The sequence below is a fragment of the Thermobia domestica genome, chromosome 16 (genome assembly GCF_964235325.1).
Source record: "Thermobia domestica chromosome 16, izTheDome1.hap1.1, whole genome shotgun sequence".
Classification (NCBI taxonomy): domain Eukaryota; kingdom Metazoa; phylum Arthropoda; class Insecta; order Zygentoma; family Lepismatidae; genus Thermobia; species Thermobia domestica.
This window is the reverse complement of record NC_137469.1, coordinates 117,361,632-117,380,128: the sequence shown is the minus strand read 5'-3', so window position 1 is coordinate 117,380,128 and position 18,497 is coordinate 117,361,632. Positions and strand designations below refer to the sequence as shown.

Genomic DNA, 18,497 nt, shown 5'->3' with positions numbered 1-18,497 from the left:
CTACTTGATTGATTCGATGCTCAACATCCTCAGACTGTCGACCTTCATTAAATGTGTGAAATTTGTGATTCCATTCGTACATTTTTCGCTCACTAAGACAGTTCTCATCGTACAGCAACTTCATTGTAATTGAGATCCCATATTATTTCACTTTCTCTGACCATAAGAAACGTATAGCATTTTCTGTTCTTTGACGAGCATGTCGATAGTGGCAGATGTAAAAGTGAGGGGGAAGGCGGAAGGACATCGTCCTCCACTTCCAGAAAATATCTATGGCGTCTCTAAACTTCCTACAAAATACAATGGGCAAAGATACGCACGGGCGACGGAGTGACGTCATGCATCCCCTTACCTTTTCAGATCCACTTTTACCCTTGGATAGTGGAGCAATCATGTTTAACTAGCAAACTACTCACGCCTACACATCTCGATGAACATTCCCCATACACTGCGAACAGTTGGGATACCATCTTGTATCCGGGGGCGCGGTGGCTCAGTGGTAGAGCGTTCACCTCCGCTGCTTGGGGTCCCTGGTTCGATCCCAGTTCGCGCCGTGTGGACTTTGTGGTGGACAAACACTGTTTTCTCGGAATTATCCCGTTTCCTCCCATTTTCTTTATTCCACCATTTCACTCATTTCTCATTGTCACCGTCTCCTTTAGCCTAACCGGCATAAGCGTGGGACGTAAAACTTAAAGATTTCATTTCATTTTACCATCTTGTATCCTGAAATAAAAAGTTCGATACCTGTATACCTATGATTTATAACCTGTGTTTTACAACATATACTATGGTTTACAACGAAATTGATGTTATTTAGAAGCAGTATACATGAAATTAGTATATGTTACTGCTAGGAGGATGTATCACTGCAGTATTGGACAAATTTCAATTGAATTAACAATTAACAATTAATATGTAAATTTAATTGTTAATTGCAATTAACAATTGAAATAAGTAATGGTTAATTGTTAATTGCAGTTGGCCATTGAAAAAGGAGAATCAATTGCAATTGATCGATTGATTGAAAGTAATTGCAGTGGAAAGTAATTGCAATTGAATTCTGTAATTCAATTGCAATTTAAATTAATTGGCAATTGATTCAATTGCAATTGATTTCCACAGCAATTACTTTCAATTGATTGATCAATTGCAATTGATTTTCACTGATTAATTTTCAACACTGTAGTTCAGAGAGGGCGTGGGGCAATGAAAACTTTAGCCACGACCAATTGATTCACCACCCGTCGTGACCCACGACCCACCGTGACCCACTCTGACCCACCACCCACCATAAACTACTCTTACCCACTGTGACCCACAGACCCACCAAAACTCATTGTCATCAACTCTGACCCATGATTCACGCCCTCTTCTCTACTGACTAAAGAGTTTAAACTTGTGATAAAACAAGCGTATTTAATTATCACTCATCGAAGTTTGAATTTCTACGATCAATCGCTCAAGCACCGCACTAATACAATAACGGCGGATCTGACCATTCTAATATAAATAAAATAGAGTTTGTTTGTGGGTCTGTCTGTCTATCTCTGTTCGGCCTGTGGACGAGACGAGTGGATCGAAACTTTTCAAAATTTGGTCACGGGTAGCTTGGTCTAGGCCCCAGACCAAGACGAAGAGGTTTTTTTTTTAATTTCTTACTAGGGGGTCTCCAGGGGACGTTTACCGGGACCGGCCTGGGGACCAGAAAAGTCGACCGAGAGTTACCAAATTTTGGTCAAAGATACCTTGGTCCAGGTCCCACATCAAGGCAAAGCGTTTTCAACAAAATTCGAACCAGGGGTTCTCAGGGGGCGTTTACCGGGACATGTAAAAGTAGAACGATATCAGTGTCGATTTCATAGTTTTCGCGGTCGCTGAGATCCATGGTGAAACTCCGATCGCATTAACTTCCAAATTCACCGTATTCGGCTGCGGGCCGTGGGTCAACGGGGAGGATACCGAAACGTAAAAGTAATCCAAAATAACCGATATTAGTGTCAAATCCATAGTTTTCGCGGTTGCTGATATCAATGGTGACATTACCATTATCGATGACTTTCAAATTCATCCACCGTTGTATGCGGGCCTTGGGTCACCAGAGGGGGGAATTCCGAGACATGTAAAAATAATCGAAAATGACCGATATTAATGTCAAATCCATAGTTTTCGGGATAGCTGAGCTCAATGGTGAAACTCAAGACCGCGTTTACTTTCATATTTAGCCCCCATCAGCTAAGAAAGGGAGGCATTATAAAGGGGATCACGAGACATGTAAAAATAATCCACAATGACCGATGTCAAGTCCGTAGTTTTCGGGGTGGCTGAGATCAATGGTGATACTTTCATTAGCGATGATTTTCAAATTTAGCCACCATTGTATGCGGGTCGGGAGTCACCGGGGGTGGGGAATTGCGAGACATGTAAAAATGATGGAAAGTGACCGATATTAGTGTCAAATCCATAGTTTTCGCTGTCGCTGAGATGAATGGTGATACTTCCACAGGCGTTGACTTCCAAATACAGCCCCCATCGGCTGTGGGCCAGAGGCATTGTTTTTTTTTTTTTTAAATTGGAACCAGAGGATTATAGGGACTTTTACCGGCATATGTAAAAAGTAGTAGAAAATGGCAGATGTTAGTGTCACATTCATAGTTTTCGCGGTATTGGTTGGGGGTTGGTGGGTGCCAGAGGAGATTTTTTCACAATGCGAACCAAGGGGGTCTGAGGGGTGGTTCACCGGAACATATAAAAGTAGTAGAATTTGTGTCGAATCCATATTTATTGGGGTTGCTCAGACGTATAGTGATACTCCCGATAGTGTATACGTTCAAATTCAGCCCCCATCGGCCTTCCCAATGAAAACACATGTACGTTGTTGGATGTATATTCACACCAAATATATCCAATTTTAGAAATGTTTCTTAATTGTTCTCCCGTTGTTCAGTTCGTTTACATTGATATTTTATCTGATCCATGCGAAGAACGGGCATAACAGCTAGTACGAAATGGTAAAGTGTTTGTTATGGAACAAATTACAATGAATTCAATTATATAGATAATAATTATAATTAATAATTATTTCCTTGTTGAATTATAGATACTTTTCAGTGGAAAACTGAATAAAATTTAAAAGTCCCAAATCAACGTAAAGTAGACCAACGTAAAGGAAAAATGTATAAAATTTTCCATATAATTAAGCTTACAAACTTAAATGGAAATTTAGCTTAATTACATGGAAATTTTTTGTGTCGTTTTGTGCGCCTATTTCCTCGTTTTCTGCGTCACCGGAAATGGGTCAATGTTATCCTACAAATATGGCGGAACAAGTTAATGCTGTTCCGTCAGGAACGATTTCGAGGTCGTTTCCTTCACATCATCTTGTGCGTGTTTTCTACCGTTTTGTAAGCCTATTTCCACGTTTTGTGAATCAATGGTAGTCGGTTAAAATGGGCATTCAATGTGGGAAGAAAAATGATCCACTCTCCCACCAGTATCGAATTTCAAGGTCGCTTTTTCGCATTATTTAGTGCATGTTTTTACCGTTTCTGCGCGATTTTCACGTCTTGTAGGCCAACGAAAGTGGGTCAAAGACGACCTACAAATATGGCAGAAAAAGACATATCCATTCCACTTTCAAGGTCCATTTTGACCCTCTCCCACTGATACACAAAGCGACACAAATGATGCATAAAAAATGTAAAGAAATCGACCTCGACATTCGATGGTGACGGAACAGCATTAAGTTATTCCGCTATACTTGTAGGTCATTTTGACCCATTTTCGTTGTCGCACTAAAGTGGAAAAAGGAGCACAAAACAGTACAAAGCAGGCACTATACGATGCGAAAGAAACGACCTCCAAATTCGATAGTGGCGGAACAATGGCTCTATTTCCTCACACATTGATGGAGCATTTTGACGCATTTCTGGTGATGCTCAAAACGTGGAAGTAGGCGAAAAGAACGGTGCAAAATACACACTAAACAATGCGAAAGAACCAACCCCGGAATTCGATAGTGGCGGAACAGTGAGCCATTTAACTCCCACTTTAAGGCCCCGTTTAACTCACCTCGGGTGATGCACGAGACGAGAAATAGGCGCAGAAAACTTTAAAAAAAGGGCACTAAACGATGCGAAAGTAACGATCTAGAAATTCGATAGTGTCGGAACAGTGGGTCATTTTCGTCACACCTTGGAGGCTCATCTTAACACACTTCTGGTGACGAACAAAACGTGGAAATAGGGGCACAAAACGTAACAAAACAGGAACTAGTCAATGCGAAAGGAAGGACCTCGAAATTCGGTAGTGGCGGAGGAGTGAGTCATTTTCGTCACACTTTTGAGGCCCATTTTGACGCACTTCTGGTGACGCGCAAAACGTGAAAATAAGGGCACGAAACGGCACGAAACATTCACTAGTCGATGCGAAAGGAAGGACCACGAAATTCGGTAGTGACGGAGAAGTGGGTCACTTTCGTCACACTTTGGAAGCCCATTTTGACACACTTCTGGTGACGCACAAAACGTACAAAACAGACACTAAACGATGCGAAAGAACCAACCCCGGAATTCGATAGTGGCGGAACAGTGAGCCATTTACCTCCCACTTTAAAGGCCTGTTTAACTCACTGACGCACATGACGAGGAAGTAGGTACAGAAAAGTATTTTTTTTAATAGGCACTAAACGATGGGAAAGAAACGACCTAGAAAATCGATAGTGTCGGAACAATGGGTCATTTTGGTCACACTTTGGAGTCCCATTTTGACACACTTCTGGTGAAGCGCAAAACGTGGAAATAAGGCACGAAACGGCACGAAACATTCACTAGTCGATGCAAAAGGAAGGACCACGAAATTTGGTAGTGGCGGAGCAGTGGGTCATTTTCGTCCCACATTCGAGGACCATTTTGACCGTCTTCCAGTGACGTACAAAACGTCGAAATACGCGCACAAAAGGGTACACGATGTGAAATTAACGACCTCGAAATTCGATAGTGGCTTAACAGTGGGTCATTTTCGTCCCATCTTGGAAGCCCATTTTGACCCACTTCTGGTGACGCACAAAACGTGGAAATGGGGGCACGAAACAGCACGAAAATTCAGTAGTCGATGCGAAAGGAAGGACCTCGAAATTCGGTAGTGGCGGAGAAGTGGGTCATTTTCGTCCCACCTTCGAGGCCCATTTTGACCGTCTTCCAGTGACGCACAAAACGTCGAAATAGGCGCACAAAAGGGTACGCGGTGTGAAATTAACGACCTCGAAATTCGATAGTAGCGGAACTTTTGGTCATTTTCGTCCCATCTTGGAAGCCCATTTTGACCCACTTCTGGTGACACACAAAACGTGGAAATGGGGGCACGAAACAGCACGAAAATTCAGTAGTCGATGCGAAAGGAAGAACCTCAAAATTCGGCAGTGGCGGAGCAGTGGGTTAATTTCATCCCACTTTTGGGGCCCATTTTGACCGTCTTCCAGTGACGCACAAAACGTCGAAATAGGCGCACAAAAGGGTACGCGGTGTGAAGTTAACGACCTCGAAATTCGATAGTAGCGGAACTTTTGGTCATTTTCGTCCCATCTTGGAAGCCCATTTTGACCCACTTCTGGTGACGCACAAAACGTGGAAATGGGGGCACGAAACAGCACGAAAATTCAGTAGTCGATGCGAAAGGAAGAACCTCAAAATTCGGCAGTGGCGGAGCAGTGGGTCAATTTCGTTCCACTTTTGAGGCCCATTTTGACCGTCTTCCACTGACGCACAAAACGTCGAAATAGACGCACAAAAGGGTACGCGATGTGAAATTAACGACCTCGAGATTTAATAGTGGCGGAACTCTTGGTCATTTTCGTCCCACCTTGGGGACTCATTTTAACCCACTTCCCATGACGCACAAAACGGCACAAAACGATGTGAAGGAAACGACCTCGAAATTCATTGGTGGTGGAAGAGCAATAATTTGTTCTGCCATATTTGTAGGCCCATTTTGACCCACTTTCGGTGATGCACAAAATGTGAGAATAGGCGCACAAAGCGACACAAAACAGGCACAAAAGATGCAAAAAAAGTACCTCGAAATTCGTTGGTGGTGGAACAAGTTAATGACGCCGTGAGCACCAATATAAGTATGTACTGTAGTTCATACCAGGGGGCGCGGTGGGTCAGTGGTAGAGCGTTCACCTCCGGTGCTTGAGGTCCCTGGTTCGTTCCCAGCCCGCGCAGTTTGGACTTTGTGGTGGACAAACACCGTGCTCGTGGATTTTCTCGAGATTCTCCCGTTTCCTCCCACTTTCTTCATTTCCCGTCATCACCGTCTCCTTTAGCCTAACCGGCATAAGCGTGGGACGTAAAACTAAAGATTTCATATCATTTTCTGTAGTTCTTACCATCAAGGCTGAGAACTGCACGGTCCAATTTTTTAGCCAAAGTAGAAGCTCAACCGGAATAGTGATGTCAACCGGCCCGGCTCGGTTCAACTGAGCGTACAGCTTGAGCTGGATTGGTTGGGATTACCCATCGAATGGGCTCAATTGAGCCAATGGCTTGAACCGGCTCGGTAAAGACGAGTTATCGACTCGGCTCGATTGGAGCCGATGGCTCGAACCAGCTCCGTTGAAACGAGTCCATAGGCTGGGTTCGAGTTAGCTTAACTGAGCCAATGGCTCGAACCGGCTTGGTTGGGGTAAGCAATCAGCTCGGTTCGGTTCGGCTCGTGTGAGCCTTCGGCTCGAGCTGGCTCGGTTGGATGAGCTGCTGGCTGGGCTCACTTCTCGGTTCGGCTCGATAAGTGAATGAGCTGTGAGCAAGCCGCTTGAGTCGTTGACAACCCTAAACCCGGGTCGAGCAGTTTTAAACATGTTTGGCTGGAGTCCCATAACTTCTAACAATTTTTGGCTCGAGCCCGAATACTTGCTCATCCTGAACTCAAACCAAGAACCACGTGACCGATGTCGTTGCCTCCTGAAGATTTCTTGACTACCGAGATCGACAGTTAACTAATTTTTAGTATTCCGATACAAACCGCCTATATTCCATGTTTATACAGGTACACGGTGTTATAATAATAATTAGTTATAGTAGTAGTAGTAGTATCATTGATAATTATATTGTCTATCTAGGATACTTGAAGATAGTAGTACTTGGAACTACACAAAGGATTTAGCTCGAATTGGTTCAACTCGACTGGAAACTCGATCCGAATTCGAGTCGAGTTGGGGGAAATTTTTCCAGCCGAGATCTCGAGTCGAACTCAAAGATGTCTGCTTCGAGTCGAGTCGAGTTTTAAAGAAAACTCGCTCGAACTCGCTCGTGCTCATTCCTATTGTATGCATGACGGGCATATAGAGTTCTTTCGAGGGGGATAGAACCATAAACATAATATATTTAAAAAATACTTAGTTTCACGGCTTTCTTCCCAGGGGGGAAAGGGATGGTAGGTATCCAGCATTTCTTATAAGTACCTTATTTGAAATATGTAAAACAGTAAAAAGTGGACAATACAATATACACACATCTTCTTATCTTCAGTTTCAATTGCTGATTTCAATTGCAATTAACAATTACAATTAACAATTACAAGTTTCAATTGTCAATTGCAATTAACAATTGAATGTTTCAATTGCACCCTTTGCAATTGACAATTAACAATTAAAAGTTTCAATTGCCTGGTGACCAATTAACAATTAACAATTGACGAAAATTTAATTGCAAATTTTATGATTGAATTCAATTGCAATTGAAATTAATTGTCAATTACAAATTGAAACCAATTGCAATTGAAATTAATTGCAATTGATTTTCGTAACAATTACTTTCAATTGATTGATCAATTGCAATTGATTTCAACTGATTTTGCCCAACACTGTATCACTGTAATTGTATACGCGTTACTGTTAGGAGTACGTATGTAATTGTTAGATCAGAAACAGTAGATAGAATTTGATCTATAGCAGTCTAATTTTTTTAAGTCCATACATACATAAATAAAATGTTTCAACGGAATAATAACTATGAACTTAATCAGATTGACAATGTACAATACTTCTTAACGCAATAAAGTTGATTTTCTCGATTTTCTCAAAAACTACACATCAGACTTTATCCTAATTCATGTTGTTTCATTCAGACTAATGTGATTCTTAATTGGTATAATCCTTCCTTTGGAGAAGATTATAAAAAATAAAGTTTAAGAGCTATTGATAATTTTGGGCTATATCTAATTCATTTTGGGCTTTCCTCTGTATTGTCACTTTCCTTGTTATAATAAAAATCTTGACCAGAGTGTACTTTAGTATCAGTTTCGTCTTAATACGTCACATTTTTCTACTTCAGTATCACTTTCATTTTATTACGTAATGTGGTTATGTATCAGTAATAGTTTCATCTTAATAGGTGGCGTTGCTATACTTCAGTGTCAGTTACGTTTTAATAAGGCGGCATTGTTAAACTTCAGTATCAATTTCGTCTTTATAGGTGGCGTTGTTATACTTCAGTATCAATTTCGTCTTAATAGCTGACATTTTTATACTTCAGTATCAGTTTCGTCTTAATAGGTGACGTTGTTATACTTCAGTATCAGTTTCGTCTTAACAGCTAGCGTTGTTATACTTCAGTGTCAGTTTCGTCTTAATAAGTGACGTAGTTATACTTCAGTATCAGTTTCGTCTTAATAGCTGGCATTCTTACACTTCAGTATCAGTTTCGTCTTAATAGGTGGCGTTGTTATACTTCAGTATCAGTTTCGTCTTAACAGCTAGCGTTTTTATACTTCAGTATCAGTTTCGTCTTAATAAGTAACGTAGTTATACTTCAGTATCAGTTTCATCTTAATAGCTGGCATTCTTACACTTCAGTATCAGTTTCGTCTTAATAGCTGACATTCTTACACTTCAGTATCAGTTTCGTCTTAACAGCTAGCGTTTTTATACTCCAGTATAAGTTTCGTCTTAATAAGTGACGTAGTTATACTTCAGTATCAGTTTCATCCTATTAGGTGGCGTTGTTATACTTCAGTATCAGTTTCGTCTTAATAAGTGACGTAGTTATACTTCAGTATCAGTTTCGTCTTAATAGCTGGCATTCTTACACTTCAGTATCAGTTTCGTCTTAATAGGTGGCGTTGTTATACTTCAGTATAAGTTTCGTCTTAATAGGTGACGTTTTTATACTTCAGTATGAGTTTCATCCTATTAGGTGGCGTTGTTATACTTCAGTATCAGTTTCGACTTAATAGTTTCTGGTATTATTCCGCAGTATCAATTTTTATGTTTAGAAAGGAAAATGTTATCCTATAATTTCTCAAGAACTGCGCATGAGCTTTTACACCCATTCATATCAATTTATTTACCTCAATGAGATATGTCAATTGATATATTTTTCATAACTTGGTCAGACATTTTCCAACATTGTTGAAATGTTGGACTTTTCGTATTGCATCATAGATTTCTTTAAAGTAAAGGTTGAACGTGCACATTTTGAGTGCTATTTTTGGGTTTCATACAATATTAGATACGATGTTCTATTTTCATTCAACATTACGTAAAATCAGTTCTACTTAGTAGTAGCAAAAATATCTTTAATATTACTAATGGAATACGCTGTACACGCACATCAGGTTAATCCTCACTTATGAGGACTTATCCGAATTGTGAGTGTCTCGTGGTAATATAAATAAATCTAATGAAAATCATTGTTAAGTAGCCTATGCTTACTTCAGCATTTTAACAGAGTGTGAAATATATTTGGAGCTAGCATAAAATTTTAATGCTTTACTTTGGTACGTTGCAGTGATAGGCAAGGATATTTATATTTACTATTCAAGAATAGAGAAATAAGATAGATGACCATGATTTTAATTTTATTTATCAACGTAGTTCCTCTGGATCTCAGTGCGTTTGAACAATAGATGCTTCAACATTTGCATGCCCTTTAAAGAAACTTTCTTGGAAGCTGTACAAATACTCCTCTACTTCAACATGACATCATCATCACATTCAAAGTTTTAGTGCATTAAGTGATTCTTCAAATTCAGGAATAGGTAAAAATCACTGAATGCCAAATTGGGTAAATAAGGTGGGTGATAGATCAACTCGACTCATGAATGTCGACCATCGCAATTTTTTGGCTTTTTGACCAGCGCTGTCCTGATGGAAGAGTACTTCACCTGATAACTTCTCTCTGCACATTTCCTTGACGATTTCGCCCAAGGTTCGAATTAGTTTTGCTTAATAGTCACCTGTGATGGTCTGTCTACGTGGCAAATTGCTAATAAAATTCCTTTACGAACCCAGAAGATTGTGTAACGAAAAACACCCTTAATCCCCCTTCCTTTTCAGAATGACCACCCCGGGCCAAAATCCATACCTGAATAGAATGAAAAAGAATAGCACACATCTAAACATTCAAATACAGACCCGCCCACCAGGGAAATAATCCTGAAAAAAAAGCGAGGAGGGCTTTCGCCGGTACTGTATTAAAAGGCCACTTAGCGCACCCAGAATATGTATAGGTATGACTCTCACCTTTAATTTACGAAAAATGCAAGCAAAAATTCTCAGTTGTTTTAAGGAAGTTAATTAGTAATGACAAAACCTACTATTTCAATTTTAACAAGGATAAACCATTTATTATAACAACAAAAAAAAGTAATAATAATAATAAATAAAAAAACAAATAGTACACAAAATATTAACAGTTCGATATTAATAGTAATAAGAAGAATAAACAATCTTACTGTTTCTGATGGAAAAACAGCCTAGCACACATTAAAAAAAAGTCGCCATTCCAACATGGTTTACACCAACCACTATGTTTCGTCTTTTCAGTAATCTAACTTTTCAATCAGCAATATTTTACACTTGCTCGAGACTAAATATGTCAATTCAGAAGTATTTATCATTTTTCAAATACCTTTATGAGTATACTCACGAAATTTCTGATGATACATTTACACCAATTTTCACAAAAAAACAATAATTTAATTTAACAGATTTGAAAAAGAAACACTACGTACCTCGAAGAGTGACCAACTGACGATCTACGTCAGTTGATCCATGGCTTCCATTCCGGGTTCAAAACCAACCAATCACAATCCGGATTTTACATCACGAGGACCTCGTCATATTACCTTACCAGCTGGTACCAGATCTTCATATATATTTTCTTACTACAACACAAACCTGATTTTGAGACCAAAAAGGTAGGATAGAAAAGGGTGAAGGGAGAATAAGGTCGCAAGTCTCCATATTAATAAAAGATGGCGCCATCTACTTCTAAATAAATCCATAATAACAAGTGACCCACATATTCGTGACGATCCACGTCGTCACACATCCCCCTCCATAGATGAAAAATTTTACCCAAAAAAATTTTTCATTACTGACCAATTTTCAATAAAATGAACAAATTAAATCATCTTAACCAAATTTGAGGAGTACCTTACACATTTTTCAATGAAGATTAAATGAAATGATGATGGAAAAAAGTGTTAGTAGATGATTAATTGATTATGAAAGTGAACAATAACAACAAAATATACACACAAAACCGGTACCCTCAATTCTCATTATGCTTTTCAATTATTTCTATGTTCTCTGTATAATTTTGCTAAACTTGTATGGGTAACAACCGTCTTACCATCTTCAGTCTTACATTGAAGTGTGTTGGCAGTAGGTTTAGATACGACTGTCATTGGCCCCCACCACTGTGGCATCAATGACTTTGTTAAGTTATCTTTCAAGGAAGATTTTAATTGAGACTTCACCAACACCCTGTCTCCGACAGCAAACGTGACTGGAAGCATCCGCTTATTATACAACCGACGCCTTGCTTCCCATGCTTTATCCATATTAACGAAAGCTTGCTCCCATATTTGGGCATTATTAGGACCCTCCAAATCCTCAGGTGTAATACTCCACTTTACCATCAACGTATCCACCGGTTCTCTCCCAAAAAACAGACGAAATGGACTAAACTTAAGCTCCGCATGTTCCGCAGCATTAAGACAAAATTGGAGCTCATTCAGGAAACGCACCCATTTCTCCTGCTTACCATCCAGATATGCCCGAAGGCTCGTTTTAACCAGTCTCACATATTTTTCAACTGCGTTCCCTCCTGGAAAATACGGAGAACAGCGTATGTGCTTTATCCCATTACCAAACAAAAATTGTTTGAAGTAGGCCGATGAAAAACAAGGGCCCCGATCCGTGGAAATAGCTCTAATAAATCCATATTTACAGAAAATATCATATAGCGCCTTAACTACTAACTTACTAGTAGCATTGCGTAAGGGAACTAAATGTAGATAACGACTCGCATTATCTAAGCACAGAAGGACATATTGATACCCGAAACTAGACGGCAACGGCCCCGCTAAATCTGCGTAATAGTGGGCGTTAACTTCCTTACAATATTCCGAAATTAGTTGTCCTTGCGGAAGAGTATTTCGTGCCTTTACTAATTGACACTCATGGCACGAGCGAACGAAGTCCCGCACTTCGTTGAATATATTTGGCCAAGAAAAATATCTACAAATCTTTTTGTATACCTTCAACAAACCTAAGTGCCTGCCATTGGGCAATAAAGTATGATAATAGCTTAGTAGTAGAGGTCTCAAAATACGTGGGACGAGTATTTTATAAGGCGACACCTTGGCCTTGGTTTTTATGTATAAAGTATCTCTCATTAACTTATATTGTTCATGCTCTCCGTCATGGCTCTTTACCATCTCATAAATATCCTTAGTATCTGCCTCTGATTGCTGATACTGTTTAATGTCCTCATGTGCTAGCGGTAAATTCCACAGACTATACATATATCCCTCTGAGTCATTAAAAGGACAAGGATCAACATCAATATCATTCGGATTTATCTCATAAATCCTTGAAAGGAAATCTACCTGATAGTTCTTATAAGACGAGACATGCACTATTTTAAATCTGAACTCAAATAAGTTCTGTACAATATTGGCATATCTTCCTAAGTTCTTAGGGTTTCGCAGCATATTAACCAAGGCACTATTATCCGTGAAAATAGTAAACTCCGAACACAAAAACGGGCGAAATCTCATTACCGCATTATATATAGCAAGAAGTTCAAGTTGAAAAATAGTGCGATTAAAATCGGCTGGTTTTAAAGTTTTACTGTAGAACCATACAGGACGCAATAAACCTTGCTCATCCTTTTGTGACAAAATAGCCGCTTGGCAACGTAAAGTTGCATCGGTATGCAAGTAAAAGCGCTTACTCATGTCTGGAATTCGCAAAATAATTTTTTCAGCAAAAGCCTCTTTTATTTGCGCAAGACTCGCATCCTGTAACGGACCCCACTCAAACTTCACCTTCGGAGATCTTAATCGATTCATCGGTTCTACGATACCTGCATAATTATCGCAGAATTTAGCGTAGAAATTTAAAAATCCTAACATTTTACACAACCCCCGGCGATTTACAGGCGGACGGAGATCCTGTATAGCTTGCAACCTATCTGGCAACATAGATATCTCACCATCTTTAATAAGAAACCCCAAAAATTCTATACTACTTCTCAAAAGTAAGCATTTATCTGGTGAGATGGTTAAGCCCCTTTTCGCAAAACGCGATAAGACTTCTTCTAATAACCGATTATGTTCTTGGATTGTAGAACCAAAGATCACAATGTCATCTGCATAGTATTCTACCCCGCGCCCACGTAGGTCTCCCAGGATATCATCCAAGGCCCTCATAAGTGCTTGTACTCCGACACAAATACCCATGGGGATTCGCAAATATTCATATAATTTATCCTGTACGGCGAATGCTGTGAGCTTACGGCTATCGGAGTCAACTGTAACTGGAAAAAGGCTTTTTTCCATCGATCTTGCTTACATATTTAGCTTTAGCGAGCGAACTAATACATTCCTCTATATTAGGACATGGCAAGCCGTCCCCACAAATGAGCCGATTCAGTTTAGAGTAGTTGACTACTAATCGAGGTGACCCATCTTTATTACGCACCAGGAAGCACGGAGATCTATATTCAGACTTAGAAGGTTGTATCACACCATTTTCTAATAATTGTTCAATTAAGTTTGATAACTCTTGTTGCTGACTTTTCGAAAAAGAATATTGGCGCTCCCGAACTACTTCATCGGACTTTAATTGAATAGTGTATTCAAAGTCACTGATAGTACCAATTCGGTGGGTAATGACATTCGCATATTTATCTAATAAATATTCTACATACTGAACCAAAGTAGGATCTTGTTTCACCATATCCTCATCAATACCGTTCAAAATCTTAACCTTTTCGTCTGTACTAATTTCCCACTTATCGCTTTTACATTTGTTAAATGCTAATAGTAACGGATCCCCTTCCTGACCCAAAACATCAGTAAAATTATAATCTTCCTTACTATAACAAGACGTTACATCATTATTAACACACTGTTTTTCTCCCTCTATTGGCATAGAACTAACAGAGCCACCTACATCCGCGACACTTTTTCGATTAGAATTAAAGCTGGAATTCTCTTTTATTTTCGCAACCGAATGTTTATTGTTTCTCCGACCATTTACTGTTTTATGTTGTTTCTTCTGGAATGAATGCTTTTTGTCAAACCTGTTCTTTTCCTCTCCATTACCAAACATCCTTGGACCACCAGACGAAGTTCCAGTGTCGCTCTCCCTATCAGCAGTAGTTTCAGGAAAGCTCGAGCGAGCGAAGATCAATTGCCTATTTACTCCACGTTTGTTCTTTCTTTTGCTCCAGGGCGTACCATCGGGACTAGAGAGATCTCCCAAAAATAGCCTAGCGGATGACCCTCCGTCGCCAGGACCCCTGGAATGACAAGAAGCCGCAGAAGAATTCGTTTGGAAAGATGAGGGGGAGGGGAAGTCAACAAGAGGGGTTGTAACATTTCCTTTGCTAAAAACAACCTTAGATTCATTGAAATCCACTAAAACTCCTTCCTGACGAAAACAGTCTAGTCCCATCAAAATGGGAAATTCCAATTCTTTAAACAAAAACAGTTTGCATTTAAAGGTGTAATCATTCACCGTAAATGGAATCAAAACTGAAGGTCTCAACACCATAGATTCCTTTATAGTCTTTCCTTTAAAACACTCTTTATAATTTACTTGCACATCACTAGAGTTTTTAATTTTATTGAAAAGCTCCAAATTCAAAAGATTAGTCACACACCCACTATCTAAACAACTATTCACTGCAGTTCCACATACTTTAACTTCAATACACGCTGCATCATCTTTTTTATTTAAACGATTTAAGTTCCTATTAATCTTATTTGAAAAAGAAGAAAATGTTTTCGAACTTTTGTTTTCTGGGCATAGTCTCACTGGATGTGGACCCTGACACTTGTAACAGCTTATAGTTCTACGAGAATTCTTAAAGTCACTCCTTACCGGAGCATCCGGCAACCCTGTTTGGGACGTCGTTTTATAACTAAACTGCTTCATATAAAGTTCATGATATCTGTATTCACTAACTAGTTTATTAAGTTCATCTATTGTCTGGGGTTTTCTTTGGTAAAACAACCGCTCCCTTATGTTCGGAAGAACGCCACTGGTAATAAAACTAATCAGCTTTTCGTCCCCACAACGCAACTTCAAAAGTTTATCAACAGTGGTTACACGCTTTACAAAAGCTTTTAAATCCTCGTTATTTTCTTGATGGCGATACATATATTCTACTATTATTCTCTGAATAGCACATTCTGATAATAAATTATGAAAAACAAAGTCACGTGCAAGATCCCAGCTTTTACATGTACCCCGTGGCAGCTCGTTCAGAATTTCCTGCAGTGGACCCGTAACTTTCCCACGCAATGAATACAAAACCGCAGAAAAAGGAAAACGCTCAATATTACAAAACTCATCAATCTTTTGAATAAATTGATACAATTTTAAGGGATCCGTACCATCACAATTCTCTAATGATTCCATGAATGAACGTAAAACCAAAAATGCTGATGATTGTTCCATCTTATTAAAACAACTATTTTGTGTCAATCCAGATTGAGTTTCAGTTCTAGCTTTATCGTTCACCGAGCTAAAAGGTAAATGACCTGACTGACTGCCAGCTGTTTGCACACACACACTTCCATCCGGCTGTGTGGTTGTGTTATCAGTGCCTCTACCTTGACCTATTACAACACCCGAACCAACAGGTGCACTCTTGCTGTTAGCAGTTGTTATGGACAACAGCAGTTTCTTAGCGTCACTTTCATTCATAGAAAATATTTTTGATTGCTTTTCTTCTATAGTCATATTCAAAAACTCATTAACATCCACAGGAATTTCGTCTATAAACTCTTCATCAAGAAAGAAACTAGAATCACCACCTACAGCCATTGTTTTTATTTTTGGATACGATTCTATACTTATATACCGGATAGTATGGGTTCGATCCCCGGAACCAATTCCTTGAACTGCCGTACAAAGACTTCCTACAAGGTACCCAATTAATATATACGAGCAAGTAATTACATACAAAGCCCTGACTTTATATGCCATTAACATGAAAGTAAACAACTGAATTTAAATTTAAATTTAATAAGTGAGAGTATTTTAACCGAGTTGGTCACTCTTCTGTAACGAAAAACACCCTTAATCCCCCTTCCTTTTCAGAATGACCACCCCGGGCCAAAATCCATACCTGAATAGAATGAAAAAGAATAGCACACATCTAAACATTCAAATACAGACCCGCCCACCAGGGAAATAATCCTGGAAAAAAGCGAGGAGGGCTTTCGCCGGTACTGTATTAAAAGGCCACTTAGCGCACCCAGAATATGTATAGGTATGACTCTCACCTTTAATTTACGAAAAATGCAAGCAAAAATTCTCAGTTGTTTTAAAGAAGTTAATTAGTAATGACAAAACCTACTATTTCAATTTTAACAAGGATAAACCATTTATTATAACAACAAAAAAAAAGTAATAATAATAATAAATAAAAAAACAAATAGTACACAAAATATTAACAGTTCGATATTAATAGTAATAAGAAGAATAAACAATCTTACTGTTTCTGATGGAAAAACAGCCTAGCACACATTAAAAAAAAGTCGCCATTCCAACATGGCTTACACCAACCACTATGTTTCGTCTTTTCAGTAATCTAACTTTTCAATCAGCAATATTTTACACTTGCTCGAGACTAAATATGTCAATTCAGAAGTATTTATCATTTTTCAAATACCTTTATGAGTATACTCACGAAATTTCTGATGATACATTTACACCAATTTTCACAAAAAAACAATAATTTAATTTAACAGATTTGAAAAAGAAACACTACGTACCTCGAAGAGTGACCAACTGACGATCTACGTCAGTTGATCCATGGCTTCCATTCCGGGTTCAAAACCAACCAATCACAATCCGGATTTTACATCACGAGGACCTCGTCATATTACCTTACCAGCTGGTACCAGATCTTCATATATATTTTCTTACTACAACACAAACCTGATTTTGAGACCAAAAAGGTAGGATAGAAAAGGGTGAAGGGAGAATAAGGTCGCAAGTCTCCATATTAATAAAAGATGGCGCCATCTACTTCTAAATAAATCCATAATAACAAGTGACCCACATATTCGTGACGATCCACGTCGTCACAATTGATGTTATAATCTTGCCGGCGCTGAGTATGGCGCGAAGTATACATATTTATGGGTATGTGTTTTAACTCCATACATTACAGTTACGTCTCTGGATCGCAATGGTGGGTCCAAGTCTCAACCATAATAAAACTGTTGTGTATTACCCTTTATCCTTGCCAAAAAATCTTAGGAATAAACTTTCTGCCTCTTCTGATTAGTAGACAACATTCGTGGCACCCATCTTGTCGATACGTGTTCATGTGTAAAGCATCAACCAATATTGTTTAGACTATATCATATGACCACTTAGTCTCTGCTACGAATTTTGCGTATAATAACTCTCCTATTAGCCATAGCAATATCACGAATCATGTTGATGTTTCCCTTATTAGTCACTATGCATTGTCAACCAAGATGTTGTATGTCCTTACATGACTTTCTTCCAAGCTGTAATAAGTGATATCATCTCTTCACAGTTAAATATGACGTAGAAGAATAAACTTAACATATTTACCAATTCATCATGAGTATGCTGTGCGTTGGTTTTTTAAAAGTAACTTATTGTGCTCAGTACTCAGAAGACTATTTCATAAATGCCACAAATCAAATCATTCAGACACATGCAATTAGAAATGAAACTGAGTTAGAAACTTAAAGTTTTACATGTAAGCATACTAAAGACTACCGAGTGGATTTTATTTCTTAGAGCATCAGGCCAAGAACGTATTGATCCACCACGTATAAATATAATCTATCATACAATTGAAAGGAGGAATATTTACAAGTGAGTAAAGAAAATTCAGTGTAAGTTTTCATACAAGAAAAAATAAATAATCACAAGATGACAAGGTATGATCTTATCGAACTCAAATTATGTATACTTAAAGATTTAGCAA

The 18,497-nt window shown here is 38.8% G+C and overlaps 1 protein-coding gene across 1 annotated transcript in view; it reads left to right on the top strand.

The window, feature by feature from the left end:
• Window positions 1-18,497, top strand: part of LOC145673364 (uncharacterized) — a 779,808-nt gene that overhangs the window by 748,007 nt on the left and 13,304 nt on the right. The gene's annotated exons all lie outside the window — the stretch shown is intronic.